Raw genomic sequence first — 15,498 nt, 5'->3', positions numbered from 1 at the left:
CTTGAACCACCTTGTCCTAGGACAAGCTCCAAGTCCTTCCAAGGTGACTCAGCAGTTCCACTCTCCGTATAGACCGGGTGTGATGGAAGACAGGTGTCCAAACAGAAGCTGGCCCACAAGGGCTCCCAGCAGCCAGAGGTGGACACGGCCCGATGCCCGTCGTGGAAGGAGGGTCAGCACTGTGCACCGTGCCCCTGTGCCAGGGCGTGGCTCAGTCCCAGAGGAAGGAAGTGCTGGCCCATGGAGCGGCATGGATGAGCTGAAAGTCTCTGTGCCAGGCAGGAGCCAGGCCCGAAGGCCACCTCCTGTGCAGTTTCATTTCTGTGCTACCCAGGAGGGACAGGTCCACGCAGGCAGAAGCAGATGGGGGGTTGCCAGGGACTGAGGACGGCGGGACTGAAGATGGACACAGGATTTCCTTCTGGAGTAACGAGAATGTTCTGGAACTCGTGGGGACCGTTGCACAGCACCGTGGAGCGTATCCCAAATGCCACTGAACGTGTCCTTTAAAATGGTTTAAATGGCGGGGCTGGGGCTGTAGCTCCGTGGTCGAGAGCCTGCCCCACACGCAGGAGGCACTGGGTGCAATCCTCAGCACCATGTAAAAATAAATAAATAAAGATATTGTGTCCATCTACAGCTTTAAAAAAAGTTGGTTTTTTTTTTTTTTAATGGTGAACTTTATGTTACGTGAATGATCCATGATTTTTAGAGTCCTCAGTGTGTCCTCCAGGCCCACCTTCTATCAGGCCATTATCCCTTCACTTTGGTCTCCAATCATGGTCAACCCTTCCTGCCACTGGCTGTGACAGGGCTCTGTGCACACTGGCCCCTGGGACTTCTGTGATCTTCGTCGTCTTGTCAGGACAGCATTCTTTAGGAACCCTTAAAGAACCCCGGGGTGAGCGTGGTTGTTACCAAGTTCTGTGTCAATCAGCTTTTCATGGCTGTGACAAAGTACCTGAGAAAATCGACCTCAAAGGAAGAAAGATTTATTTTGGCTGACAGATTCAGAGGCTTCAGTCCACAGTTGCCTGGCCCCATGGTTGTGGGTTGATGGTGAGACAAGGACATCACGGTAGGGAGCGCACGGCACAGTGAAGCTGTTCCCCTCATGGTGGCTGTGAAGGGGAGGGGGAGCCAGGACAAGATACAGTCCCCAAGGACCTGCTCCAACTCCCAGCACCTCCCCAGGGTTCCTTCAGCCGAATCCCTCAATGGATTGATCCACTGATGAGGTCGGGCCCTCATGAGCCCATCCCTTCCCTTAATCCCACCCCTGAACGTGGCAGCATTGGGACCCAAGTGTTCAGCATAGGAGCCTTTGGGGACCATTCCAGATCCAAGCCAGTCCCAACAGCCCCTCCCCTCCCCCTGCAGGGCAGGTTCCCTGGAAGTCCTGGCCCTTTTCTGTGTCTGAAGCAACCAGAGGGCAGGGACCGGGATATTCTCAGTAGCATCACACTCGAGAGACAGAAGGAACTCGGGATTTACCTGTGACTTGCCCCATTCCCAGCTCCAAGAGCACAGGACGTTCTCCTTAGGGATTCACAGTGGAGAAGTGTCCCTCCAGTCTCTGTGTTTCTCCTGGGCACCCTGCCTTTCCTTCCTGCTGTTCAGGGTGAAGGCTATTCCCATAGGAAAGGGCGTGTGCCACAGGGTGATTCAGTGCCTGAGCTCCCCCACAGCTGTACCTAACCCAGAGGTATTTAAACACTGGTAAACTACACACGAGTTAAATGGGCTTTGTGAGCTGAATGGCCCCCCACCTGCCATTTATAATAGAGCTTCACAGGGAAATGAGCTGTGAGCACAAAAAGGCTGCAAGTGTCCTGCCCTCCAGGAGGCCCCTGGGACCTGAAGCTTGTTAGGTGATGGGTGGATCTGACCCTCTTCTGAGGTTAAGCTTGGAAGTCGAGCCCAGAGAACAGTGGCACCCCATGACCATGTCGGTGGCCATGTTTCCAGTGGTCGGGGGTGAGGGCCAGGCCCTCTACAGCCCCCTTGGCTCCCTTCCTTACACACTGTGGTCCCTGCTGTGCTCTTGAGATGCACCAGGAGGACAACAAAAGACTTCAGAAACGTGGAAGGGAACCCGTCTGGGTTGATTTTCCCAGCAGCACAAGTCTCCCTGGTTGTTAAGCACCCAGGGGAGGGTCCCTGGTGTGTGTGTGTGTGTGTGGGGGGGTCTGATGGCAAGTGACTCTGAAAGCCCCTGCTCCTTCTCAGCTCAGCTCCTAAGCCCTGGAGCCTTTGCAGACAGCCCCGCTGCTGCTCAGGCCGTGAACACTCCCTTTGCAATGCTCCCTTCCCGCATTCCTTTTCCTCAAAGGAGTGGGTTCCCAATTTCCCCACGCATGACCCAGGGCAGAGGCATCTGGGCATGTGATGGCTTTGTCCTTGCAGCATCCCCCAGCCTGCAGTCCAGCCTGTGGTGCTAGGTTGGAATCGGAGGGATCCACGCGAAGGCACAACGGCAGGTTGCTTTGTTTCAAGTTGCTATATGCACAGATCAGGAACTGATCCCCACCGTGGAAGCTGTCAACACAGCCGTCCCCTCGAAGTGTTACCGTTTGTGTGTGGCAAAAAAATGCTCTCTCAGCAAATTTCAAGTGTACAGTTACAGTATTGAGTGCTACAGTCACCAACTATAGGTTAGATCCCCCAAACTCACGTATCCTGTAACTGAAAGTTCGTACTCTTTGACCGACATGTCCCTGTTTTCCCTGCTGGCCCCTGGCATTCGCCACTCCATTCTGCAATTCTATGAATTTGCCTGTTTTAGATTCCACAGGGAAGTGAGACTCTACCGTATTTGTCCTATGATTTCAGCATCTGTGCATAGGTATGTATACACACACACACTCGCACACACTCACACACACACAAGTAAGTAGGCATGGAAACAAATACAGCTGTTTGAGCGAGTGTGGGTTAAGGCGTGTATATACATTTCCTGAAGCAGGAGCATCCCAGTGGCCACAGAGTGACCTTGGACTTGGATCTTGGTTCCTAAGCACCATTCTCCAATCAGAGGAACCAGAACTCCCTGGAGAAGTGGTAGATTCCAGGACCAGGAGGTGAAAACGCAACCTGAGTCAGGAGAACTTGGCAGGGGGTGGTGTCCCAGAAAGTAAGGACATCCTTGCACAGGCATGGAGATGTATCAAAAGGACACGGGAGCCACCCGAGGGAGCTCCCGAGGCCAAGGCTGGAACAACGTGAGCCACAAAATAATGATACTATTGGGTTACGATTCACATATAAGATAAATATCTGTGCATTGGGTCTGCACAAATAAATAAATACCTGGAGGAGACGGAATAGCTCTCTTACAGAATTTCACGCTACCAATTGGAAAGAATGAGGAAGGAAGAGCCCCTCAGGACTCCATAGTAGTAATCGAAGCGGGAGACCCACCCATGAAAGCCGACGTCAGTGTGAGTGTGGCTTCACCAGTCGGGCACCACTGACATCAACAGGAATGGGACACGCGGAGTCATGCGTGCCTCTGATAGGATGGACCGGTGGACAAGTGTAACTCGGTATCTTTGCCTACGGTGTCATTGCTGGTATAATTTTTCCAAGGGCTTCTTGCATGGAGCCATCAATTGGCTTGGTATTGTGGCATTTTGTATCCTCCCCTTCTGCTGGTAGCAGCTTATTGATGGTGTTTGTGTAAAAACCACTATGGTCGTTATTTAAATTAAACAAAAGGGGGAAATGTTAGGGTCTGTGAACAAGTCAGGATGGTGCCTGGCATTTTGCCAGGGGGAGTGGTTTGTGAAGTAACGCCAGCGAGCCATTAAGTGTGGAGATTCCTTATTGGTTGACTGCTGTATCGAGTTTCTGTTAATTAAGATAAGCTGTGTGGAATGTAGATATACCCCTCCTGTCCTACAAGAAACGGCTCCCACTCCTGCTGTATCAGTCTACACAAGTTCCTCGTCACCCCCCGGTTAGTTTGCCCAGCCAGCTGGGCTGCGGCAGGCCGGGAAGGGCAGGTCCCCTCTGGGTGTCCGCACTGTGCTGGATGCTCTCACCTCACCATGAGGAAACACCAGACCAACCCAGACAACTGGCCAGTGCTCCTCAGGTCCTGGAAAACAGGGAAAGACTGGAAATGGGCTGCAGAAGAGAGCAAAGGAGATGTGACCACTAAAGGCAGTAGGGGACCCGAGCCTGGGTCCTAAAGAAGCAAGAGGACATGGCGTGAGAGCGGGTGGGGCTGGAGGAGGCCTGGAGTCAGGTGGGTGGGGTTCCCGGCACGCACCATCACACCTGGCTGGGGTATGGCTTGGGGTCGGCAAAGGACCATGATTGTGAACTTCTGTCCACATGGATGTTCCTTCAGTGTCAGCTCTGAGTTGAACGTCTCTGAGTGCTAGGCGTCCCCTTGTATGAGGACCGGGCTGCTTTGGCGTGACTTTGTTTTCTTGGCCGTGCGGTGGCATGGTCCTGTGTCCTGACCTTTCTCCCCTCCCACCACAGGGTGCAGTGACCCCTCCTGGGTCTCCAGGGAAGCCAGTCAGGTCCCTTGCCCTTTGGCTCCAGCACCAGGGATTTCACTCTCAAGGGGGAATGACCAGCAAGTGATCCAGAGGTGACAATATTTAACCAGATGGGGTCTGGCCCCTGGGAAGGCCCTAGGGGCACCCACTGGAGCTGATTACGTCCAGCCCATAATAATAATAGCCAGGGAATTCTTTTTTCAGTTACTAACTTGCTCAAGAGAGAAAAGGCCACCGGACCGGTGTGAGAAGCCAGTGATCCATTAGAAAATACTGGGAACGTCTTTTAAAGATTCTTACCTAGTATAATATTTATGGTGAACAGGGATGTTTTATAATGTCTGTGCCGGAGCCCACCCCTCAGTGGAAACTTGGTAACGGATGACTTCAGGGTATGAACCATCGCTGTTCATCACAGACTGCCCCCTCGTAAACTGAGATGACAGCAGATCCAACCTTGCTCTGCACCGTTTCTTAGGAGTGTGGTAGACAACACTCAGGCAGCCCTTGTGTGAGCTCTGGAACCAGCAGACCCATGTTCATGGGTCACCGGCCGACGGGTTTGGGAGGGATACTTAACCCGGTGAGCCTCGGTTTCTTTGTCTGTAACACGGTGGGCAACACTTCCTGCTGAGGGCAATTAATTGCCAAAGGAAAAGGAGATGGAGCTCAGCATGTGCCTGGCCCGGGGCAGGGGGACAGTGCTGGCACCCCAGCTCTGCCTGCTGTGAGCCAGGTGCCCCCAGGGTGCACCAGGCTTTTCTGGAAGAGGTGGCTCTGATGAGGGTACCATCTCAGTGTCTTTGGTAGCAGGCTGCTCACCTCCCAGTTACTGATCTTTCCCACCCTCTACCCCCCGCCCTGGGCATCGACTTCATGCTTTCATCCTTTGCTGACCACATTGGGTCATTTCCCAGTGGCAGAGCTCCGAGTTCCCAGCTGGCTCGAGAGTCCTATAGCACAAGGCGTGAGAAAGGCTTCTCTCTCGCTGTCTTTCCCTCCAGCTTCATGCCAGGGTTTCTTCAGGTCCTTCCTGCACCCCAGCCAGCAGGCCTGGGCTGTGTACTTTCCACGGTACTGGACTTCCACGGACAGCAGTGGTCTTGCCTTGAGGGAGGTGCTGTTGTTTGTTTAAGGGTGAGGGTCCAGCACTGGGCTTCCAGAACTTTCCTGGGTCCTGCTCCCATTTCTCACCTGCAAAGAAGGATGGTAAGGCCGGCCAGACACCCTGGCCCCAGGTCTGCACTCCTTGCAGGAATCTCCTACTGACACAAAGGCTCCCTGTTGCCACTTGGGCCTTACACGCTGCAGGGTGTCCTTGCCTCCAAACCCTTTGCATCCTGGGATGCGTAGGTGCTGATGGGAAGTGCCCTACCTGTCTGCACATGCCCCTTCCCCTCCCTGTCCTGTTTACCTTCCCTTCAATGTCCTAGAATCTCATCTCATTTGCAAAGGAATAATCATTCCTGTTTGTCTCTGGAGCCCAGGCTGGTTGTCAAACAAGACTGCCCACTGCCAGGCAGCCTCCTCTGCCCAGCCACATCCTAAGTGCATGCAAATAGCTGGGACTTCTCACCAGCAGAGCTGAAAGCTCCCCTTTCAGTTCAGTTTGCACTGGGCGTGCAGTTCAGCCCCGTTCCCTTCAGGGAGCGGAGGAGGAGCAGGTGGTGTTGGCTTTGAACTCAGGCCGCGTGCCCCAAGGGTAAGTGAAGGTATAGTTTGGTCTAAACAAGGGTGTAGGAGAGAAAGAGAGAGAAAAAAATCTCTTTGAGTTTTGCATTGGCCAGGTGCCAGGCCAAGAGAGCCACGTGACAGAGACCGCAGCGGAATGCTATTGAGAGCATATGTTCCCTAGTGCAGCAGCCCTCAGCCCCCAAGATTGTGCCCAGAAGAGTGTTTGGTGGGTGGAAAAGAAAGGAGCCTTTCAGCCTCTCGGATTTGGCGCGCACTACAGTTCTGCTGAGAGCTCTTTTGCAGTTTCCTCTTGGAACGATTGGCTTATGTCGTCCAGATGTGCACAAGGAGATGGTTTTGTGTTTTGACTTCCAGATGTGCGCACACAGGAAAACGGGCTTCGGCAAAGTCCGGGGGCCTGCAGCCCCTGGAATCTAGAGAACCCACAATGCCCTGGCTGGGTTGGAATCACCGAGCTTAGGATCTAGAAAGGCGCTATGGGTTGCCCCATTTATCTCCTCATTTTATAGCTGAAGGCACTGAGAGCCAGAGAGCTGTGACTGCTCTCTGCTGCTTCACCCCTGACAGTCGGCAGCAGACATCAGCCCTGCTAGAATTCTGGGGCCCGTATCTGTACACACATCTGTCTCCTGGCTGCATTCAGCTGGCTTAGCAGGAGGTGCTGGGACACACGGCGTGCAGACAGGCTCCTAGCTTGTCTGCTGCCAGGTCAGGAGAGGGAGAAAGCATGAACGATAAACAATTTTTAAAAAGAACATATCATATGGTAGGTCAGAAATGCTGTCAGGAGAAAAGGAAAGATGGAGGTTTCGAAGGAGGAAAGAGGACAAGAGAAAGTGGAGTGGGTTTTAGGTGAGGTGAGGGCAGATTTCATGGAGAAGGTGACTCTCTGTTTTCTATTGCTATAGAACAAAATACTCCAAAACGTGGTGACTTCGCCCAGCAAGCATGATCTCATGTCTTTTGAAGGCTAAGAATCTGAGAGTGGCTTTAGTGAGTGGTCCCAGCTCAGGGACTCTCATGAGGGCACATTTCAAACGTCAGCCTGGGCTGCAGCCGTCGGAAGGCTGGACTGGGACTGTGGGAACCACATCCAACGTGGTGCACTCCCTTGGCTGTTGGTGGGAGGACTCGGCTTCCACACAGGCCTCCCCAGGAGGCTGCTGGAATGTGCTCCCAGAGCAGCAGCTGGCTTCCCTAGAGCTAGTGGTCAAGAGAGGGAGGGACAGAAGCTCTCCAGTGCCTTTCAGGTTATGACCTTGGAAAGGTCAGATGACCTTTGAGGAGAAGTAGCCAACACGTGGCTGAGAAGGGAAGTTCCAGTGGAATGCCCTAACGTGCAAGGAACCGAGTGTTTTTGTGGGAGCACAAGGAATCAAGGGGGCTGGAGTAGAAGACCTGGGGGAAGAGCAATGGAAGAGGAGGTCAGAGAAGAGTGGAGGGTGGGAGCACGTGGGCACGGCAGGCCAGAAGAGGACACAGCCTCTGCCCCCGAGTGAAGCAGCAGCCACAGCAGCATGAGGAGCAACGTAACTGGACGTCGCAGGTGTGGGGGGAATAAACTCTAGGCAAGGAGACCGTTAGGACGCTGTTCCAGGACCTGGAAGGGCTAGGGGAAGCTCCCGCCCACCAGAACAATGGAGCTGGGAGAAGGGCTGGGATCCTTCTGGATAGGTTTGGAAGGTTGGATCTTCAGGTTCCTCTTCCGATTTCTGTGAGGTGTGACAGAGTACCCAGGCCAACACAAATGTCAGTGGCTCTCTTCCCTGAAGTGGCCACCGTTGCTTTCCTCTCTGCCCTTCTGCAGCATCGAAGTACACAGGAGGTTTGCCAAAGACCTGGAGCCCGGCCTGGCTTCCCTCTGTGCCGTGGCCCATGCTGTGTCCGCAGGCTGATTGGCCGACCCTTGAGAGCCTTGGGTACTAGGTTTGCAAGATGGAAATCGATCTTAAAGCCCCTAAATGAAGTCATAAATTTCTGTAATGGTGCTTAAAGCTACTTAGGAGAAGGTGTCATAATGCTGGAAACATTTCCAGTGGCCAGCAATGCTGTGTTTAATGAGGAAGGACTGCCTTCCCCCCTAATGTTTTGATCCTGCAGAGGGAGAGATTGAGGGACTTAATGAATAAGAACCTGGGGTGGGAGGAGATGTCTGGGGGGATGGACTGAAGTGTCCTGAGGCCCAAACTTGGGGCCGAGGGAAGCTGTCCACATGTCACCTTTGCAGATGAGACCTGAGGCCCTCAGCCGATCCTCCTTAGGGGTCTTGAACTGCCTCCTAAACCACTCGAAGTTCACAAACAGACACAAATTGCTGTTAGAAGTGAGGCTGGTGCCTCCCTCAGGAGAGGCTTGGTGAACATGGAGCCCAGGCTGGAAGTCCGGGGGTGGGGGGTGGCAATGCTTTACTTCTTGATCTGGATGTGGGTGTCCTGGGTTTGCCCGTTTCTGAGAATTCAACCAGCACAACATTCATAGCATGTGCTCTTTCTGCACCTAGGTTCGACAGCATTTAGACATCTTTTTAGAAAGGTAATGGAAAGTTATTCTTCTCCCAAAAATAAGGCTCCCACCCAGAAACTAAAATCCTGCCTTTAGAGGGTCAGTAATTTCTGCTCAAATTCCAGATGCCTTAGAGAGAATTAGCAAATAAAATTGCCAATGGCCACGGATGGTTCATATCAAAGAGTAGAATCGGGGGGATTTTGTGTCAATGGTTCCATATCGCAATTCCTATTTTGTGTCCAGTTTCCTTCACTCAAAATTTTGTCTGAGAGATGCCTCCAGCCTGCTACCCATAGGAGCCAGTCTCCCACTCCTGCCCCATACAGTGTTCCATTGTGTGGTTGGAATACAGTTCACTTATTCATGCGGTTGTGGATAGGCGTTTGCATGGTCTCCAGGCGGGTACCATCTCTGGTTGCATCACTGGGGTTAGGAGCACACCTGGTGTGTGTCTTTCCGTGACCATATGGGCACCTTGCTCCCAGGTGTGTGCCCCTGCCACACTGAGGAGGCAGCCTCTCTCCTGGTCAGTACCTAGGATTGGTTTTGTTGCTGGGAGACTTAGCAGAGAAGGGTCCTTAGGGCATGCCCCCCCCCCCCGAATCAGAGATCCCTAGGATGTAGGGGAGCGTCTCTGAACTCCTGCAAGAGAGATGTGCAGTGGTGGCCTGAGTCACCTCTGGCCACCACCTGCCTTGCAACCTGATCACCTGGGGGCTCTTCCCTGCCCTCTTTGGGGAGGGCAGCAGATGTTAAGGGAAAGGATGGGTCATCCTCATCTCATCTCATCTCCCCAGCCTGTGCCAATCAGGCTGCAGGAAGCAGGAGGGGAAGATCCCTTGCGTGCTAAGCCAGCTCTGCTGAGCAGGTAGGGCCGGGCTGCCCTGCGGGGAGCACCCGGCCCCTACCCACCTGCAGGCTCATCAAACACCTCGACAGGCTGCCTGAGTGGGAAGCCGATGATGTCATCTCAGGCCTGAACAATCAGGCCTTTCAGGGCAGGACGGTAACAATCAAAACAGTGTGTAGGGCCTGCCGCACAAGGACACGCGCTCACCGCCCTGGGAGGGCCTGCAAGCCAGGCAAAGCGAGGCTTGTCAGGAATAGGCATAGCCAGCAGGCCAGAGAACGTAGCCCGGAGAGCCAGGCTGCAGGTGCCAGGACACTCAGAGAAACCTGTGACTCTCCACTACCTCCCCCAGGGCAGCTGGCCTTCAACTCAGAACTAAACCCCAGGCTGAGCCATAATCCACGGGGTTCATGCAGGGGAAGCTGGGTACAAGGATGCAAGGTACAAGGTGCCCTCGAGGTTGGCACCCCAGTCAGGCTGGCACCAACCACTGTCTCAGGACCTGGGGAGAGGGGCCTGGGGGTTCTGAGCCTCGCTCCCACCTCCAGCCCTAGCAATCTTGTCTTGCTGCAGCTGAGCTCTCCAGAAGACTCACTTCCACCAAACCAAATCATCCTCAGGCAAGCTTCCTGAGACCAGAGGCCTGGTGCACACTGCAGCAGGTTCTCTAGCTCAGACATCTGCCAAGTTAGCCAGCTCGCTTGTATTGCTCATATGGGCCGGTGGATCTCAAGCCAGGGCAACGTCATCCTGCAGGGGACCTGTGGCCATGTCTGGAGATAATTCTGGTTGGGGCTGGCTATGGGTATCTAGGGGGAAGAGGTCAGGGTTTCTGCTAACCATCCTGCAAGGCACCTACAAGAAGGGATCCCCATGTCAAGGAACTTGTGACTGAGTGTCCCCAGTGGTGACGTTGACAGCCCGTGCTGTGGTGAGCCATTCCACCCAGGTAACGGTGTCTAGGATGGTCTGATGGGTCTGTATAAGACCTGGAGCTCCCACACACGGCTCAGGTTTAGAAGTTCCACTCGGTCACTTCCCATCTGGTAACCCTGGGGACGCGTTACTTAACTCACCTGTGAAATGAGGAGTGATGCTCAGGAGGCGATCCAGAGGACCACGCATGCAGCCACCTGTCAAATGCTCACAAACACGCCTGACACTTAGTAACCCTCGGTAAATGGCAGTAAATAGGATCATCATTTTTAACTCCAGCCACAGGGCCTCAGCTCCCTCTGACGGCATGGTAATGGAAGACTGTTTCGGCCACAGGGCGCGGGGTTTGCTTGGCTCCTGGTGCGTGCCCTGTGCTGACTCACAGGGAAGCTTCCCCCAGGCTCAAGCGAAAGGTTTGAGTGCAGACAGACAATACATGGATTTCAAGCCCCCACGTCATCCAGTGACTGACTCAGCCCAGGATTCTGCGTCCCAAAGATGGGGTGGGGACCCTGGGTAGAACCCCAGGGTTTTGGCCTTAGAGGAGCTCTGGGCTGGGCAATTATTGCTCAGGCTTAAAAAAAAAAAAAAAAAGATTCCACTGGGAAAGACTCATAGAGGACAAATGGGGTGGATGTCGAGGGTGACAGGCTTTGCATCAGACATTGGATGTTTTTATTTGTGGGTCGGCTCTGACTTGGGGAGGGGAGGAAAGCCTGGGTGGCCGTGCTCTCACATCTTGGCTTATCTGCTCCTCCTTCCTTTCTGAAGTGCGCTGCCCCTCTCTATTAAATCTGCCCCTTTCTTCTAAGTCCATCTAGAAGGTGGCCTCATTGAGGAGGGCTCCCCATGGCCTGCTCAGTGCTTGGGGTCTCCACCACAGCTGCCAGCAGGCTTGGGTGTGTCCTTCTGCCCTGTGTGACTGTGAACTTGAAGGTGGGGTCCTTCTCGGCGTCGTCTTCCTGTGTGGTGTGAGCTCTGGCCTGGTCCAGGGGCCTGGGGCTCCGGTCACTCCTGGGAAGCTGGCCACCTTGCTGATCAGTGCCCGATTCCCACCAGAAGTCTCAGAACTGAGGAGGCTGAAGAGAACTCCCTGTGAGGCCCCGTGGGCACAGGCTGTGGGGTCAGAGGCCTGAGTGCCCGGCTACTGGTAAATTTGCCCTACAGGAGTGGGCAAATTTACCAGTAGCCACCGTGGGACAGGCACCCAAGCTGGGCTCAGGGCTGTGACTGGCTCACAGTGATTGTTTCTCCCCACACAGGAACCCTGCAAGGGGTGCAGAGTTAGGCCCATTTCACAGAAAAAGCAGAGGCTGGCACTGGATTGACCACGGTGCACCCGGGGCTCCCACCCAGGGGGGTGTGACTCACATTCAATGGGTCAGATGGCCTCCAAAGCCATTAAACTTGTCTGGGCCTCTATTCTACCATCACAGTGAAGGTGTCCAGCAAGGTGACCTCCAAAGGCCCCGTGGCCCAAGTGCCGTCTGGCCTCTAACTGCCCAGGTAGGACTCCGAGCAGAAGGAGCTCTCGGGAGATGAGAGGTCAGCCCTGGGAGATGGGCTCAGGCCTCTCTCAGGAGGCAGGGGCAACAGCCCACCAGGATTGGCCTGGCTTCCTGTTTCCTGTTTTCCGTTTCTTGGCATCAACGATCTCTGAAGATAAGGACAGGGCCCAGGAGGGCTCCCCACCTAGTAGCCTGGAGGGACCCGGCCATGTGCCTCTACCAGGCTGAGACGGCAAGGAAGAAGAGTGACAAAGCCCCTCCGGCTGCTCACTTCTGCCCCGTGTGCAGACGGGAGAGGCCCAGCCGCGACGGCGCCCTTCACCCTGCCTGCACCACCCTGGCATCCCCGTGAGCCAGCCCCCTCCATCTGCTGGGAGTCAATATTTGTGAGTGAGCCCGGCCCCCACCCCCCGCAGGTCTCCCACCCCCGGGGTTTTCCAGCTGCCTCTGGCCCTAAGCAGCCTGAATTGCTCCTTTGTGTCCCTGCCCAGGCTCAGAGCAAAGTGCTGCTGTCCCTGCAGGGAGGCCACCTCTTCCACCCTGCAGTGCTCGGCCAGCCTCGGGGTATCACTCAGGGCAGGGCAGGAGACAGCGGCCCTCAGGGACTGACCTGGCACCCCTGAGGCTGGCAAGGGTCACACGGGAGCTGACTCTTTAAAGGGAGGGGTGGGTGACCAAAGGGTCCAGAGGGTTGGGACTTGCACGAGACCTCTGCGAGTGTTGCGTCGGCGTTTATTTTTGAACATCTCCGTTTCCAGGGTTCTGCCTTCCCTTCCTGACAGGTTGAAGTCCTCATCCCCAGTTTGCCTTTGCCACCTCTCCTTGGGTGCTTCCAAGGGTGACCAGCTCATCCCCCTGTCCTGGGAGGGGCTGGTTTAGCACTGAGATCCTGGGTCCAGCTCCAGGCACATGGGAATGGTTGGGAACCCTGTGTGCACCTCAGAGGTCACCTGACCCCTCGGCCTCCTGGTCTGCGCACTCCGGGGTTGGACGTCCACTGTCACTCATCTGCTCTCCGAGTCCCAGGAGGGAAGTGCCTGTCGTCTTCCTGTCTGCCGCTCGCTCCTCCTGGAGATTGAGAAAAAGTTAAAGATCAATGTACACTGGGAAGTGGGCTTTGGGAACCAACCCTGCTCCAGACCTCAGGACTGGACTCGGGGTCAGTACTCTCTGGGCCTGTCCCTCCCTGGCAGATTCCCATTCCCAAGGGAAAGGAAGGGCGGTGTTTGGACGCCCAAGCCAAACGTACCTCCTCCACGAGGCAGCCCTCCAGGACAGAGCCTTGGCACACCTTCCTAAGAGAGGCCTCCCCAGGGCACTCGGGCCCCCTCGGGCAGCCGACAGCCTGGCCCAGGGACACCCTGCCCTGTGAACCCGCTCTCCTAGCCTCCACCACTCCTTCCCTGAAGGCCCTTCCCAGCCTTCTGGCAAAATCCCCTCCTTATTGCTTCCTGGCAGACCCTGGTGACAGGTCACCCTGGGGCTTGGCGGTCATGGGAAGGGCACCATCAGAGGGCAGCTTGCGGTTCTGTTGGTGAAGGGCCCTTCCTTCCGCCTTCTCTTCCCTCCATCTGCTGGTCAGGGGGCAGTCTAGAATGGTGTCTTTGTGCCGCTGTTTGGGAGGGCCCTGGGTGGATCTGTTCCCCGCTTGCTTTTGGAATCGTCCCAGCCTGTTCTGGAAAGGAAACCTCTCATTTGGGCTTTCCTTTCCCCAGGCTGCAAGGAGGGAGGCCACCCAGCACCACTCAGCCAGGAGCACTGCCATGCAGTGTCCCCTTAGGGGAGAGACCAGAGGGGTGCACAGTAGGGCTGCAGGAGGCCGGGGGCTTCTTCCACGCCACCAGCTCCTGGGAGGTCCCCTTTCCCCGCCAGCCCGTCCGGGGTGGCCCTCCCTGAGTCAGTGCCCCCCACCCTCCCAGGCCTTCATTCCCCCTGCACCTCATTCACCATCACACCTAACTCGGCTTCGACCCTCCTGCTCTTCGTTTGCTGGGATCCCCTCCATGGCTTCACATTCTGCAGGGAGCGAGCACCCCGTCTTCAGGCTGCCAACGCAGTCGCTAGTGGCCCCTGGTGTCCTCGACCTGGAACCCGTGCTGGGGATCGGGACAGCAGGGGAGGAGCTCCTGAGACCCAGGCGGGCTTAGCAAGCATCCTCATCCCCTCTGATGACTTCTTCTTATCCAGAGGTTCTCGGCGCTGTTCCACGCTCTGAAATAAATCTGCAGGCCCAGAGTCCAACGCCACGACTCGTCAGGACCTGCAGGAGAGGGGCCGAGATCCTGGCCTCTGCTAAGGCTCCCTGGTGACCGAGAGCTGTGCACTGAAAGAGCTGTGGATTGAAATCACCTTTCAGAGCTGATCCACGTGGTGGGGAGAAGTAGAGGGTGTGGAGGGGTCCGGGCCCTTCCATGGGGTCACCTCTACGTAACCGCTGTGGACATCTCACAGAGGCACAGCATACAGACCAAGGGAACATGGCCCTGGGGAGGGAGAGCCACGTTCACAAGGCCGTGTAGGAAGGCAGGAGAGGCAGCCCTTGGTGAGAGTGCAGGAGCCCAGCAGTGCTCCAGGAGACACGAGGTTGGCCCAGCGAGGCAGCGCCCTGCTGAGAAGCCCGGCGGGGTCCAGAGGGTGTGGCGCCCAGTTGGGCTGGAAGCCCTGTGCCAGAGCCGGGCAGGGCAGAGGTAACGAGCCTTGCCAGGGATGGAAGAAAGGGGTTTCTGTGCTGCTTATCAGGATGGTGGCTCCCAGGCAGGATGTGGAGTAGGCTTCCACAGCCCGCCCTGGGGATGGCTGCAGTTAGTGCCTTGTCACGGCCAGGACTTTGGACAAGGGCGCGCCACCTCTGACTTGCTAGTGACATTAGCTGGCAGCCGTGTGGTCATGCTGGGGGTGAGTCGTGTTGTCCTTGTGCACACGGGGACAGATAATGACAGCGTCTGAAAGGCAGCCACCAACTGCCATTTTCACAAGACCTGGTGGGACCCCTCAGCCTCTCTCACTGGAAAGAAACCTTGGACTCAGCTTTCAAAACGTCAAGAAATAATAATAATAATAAAAAGTCAAGAAAGCTGATTGTGTTCGCTCAGCCAGCTGGGAGGCAGCAAGGAGATGCTGAAGGAGGTCAGAGGGAAAGAGTCCACTGTAGGTGGCGGGGAAGACAGGGTGGGACTGAAATGTTGGCAGGAAGGTGCCCATAGGTTTGTTTTGTTTTGTTTTTTTGGTACCAGGGATTGAACCCAGGGGCACTTAATCACTGAGCCACATCCCCAGCCCTTTTTATATTTTATTTTGAGACAGGGTCTTGCTAAGTTGCTGAGGGTCTCGCTAAGTTGCTGAGGCTGGCCTTGAACTCGTGATCCTCCTGCTCAACCTCTGTAGTCCCTGGGATGACAGGCCTGCACCACCACGCCCAGCTTGCCCATAGGTTTGTTCCTTTCTCCCCTGCTCCTGGATAGGCGCTCAGGGTCTGCTTGACCATGGACAAGCT

General features: G+C 55.4%; 1 protein-coding gene across 2 annotated transcripts in view; it reads left to right on the top strand.

The window, feature by feature from the left end:
- The window catches only part of Slc39a11 (solute carrier family 39 member 11), a 328,353-nt gene that overhangs the window by 307,337 nt on the left and 5,518 nt on the right, over positions 1 to 15,498 (top strand). The gene's annotated exons all lie outside the window — the stretch shown is intronic.

Source organism: Urocitellus parryii, chromosome 7, assembly GCF_045843805.1.
Source record: "Urocitellus parryii isolate mUroPar1 chromosome 7, mUroPar1.hap1, whole genome shotgun sequence".
In the NCBI taxonomy this organism is placed as follows: Eukaryota; Metazoa; Chordata; class Mammalia; order Rodentia; family Sciuridae; genus Urocitellus; species Urocitellus parryii.
This window is presented reverse-complemented; position numbering and strand designations above follow the sequence as displayed.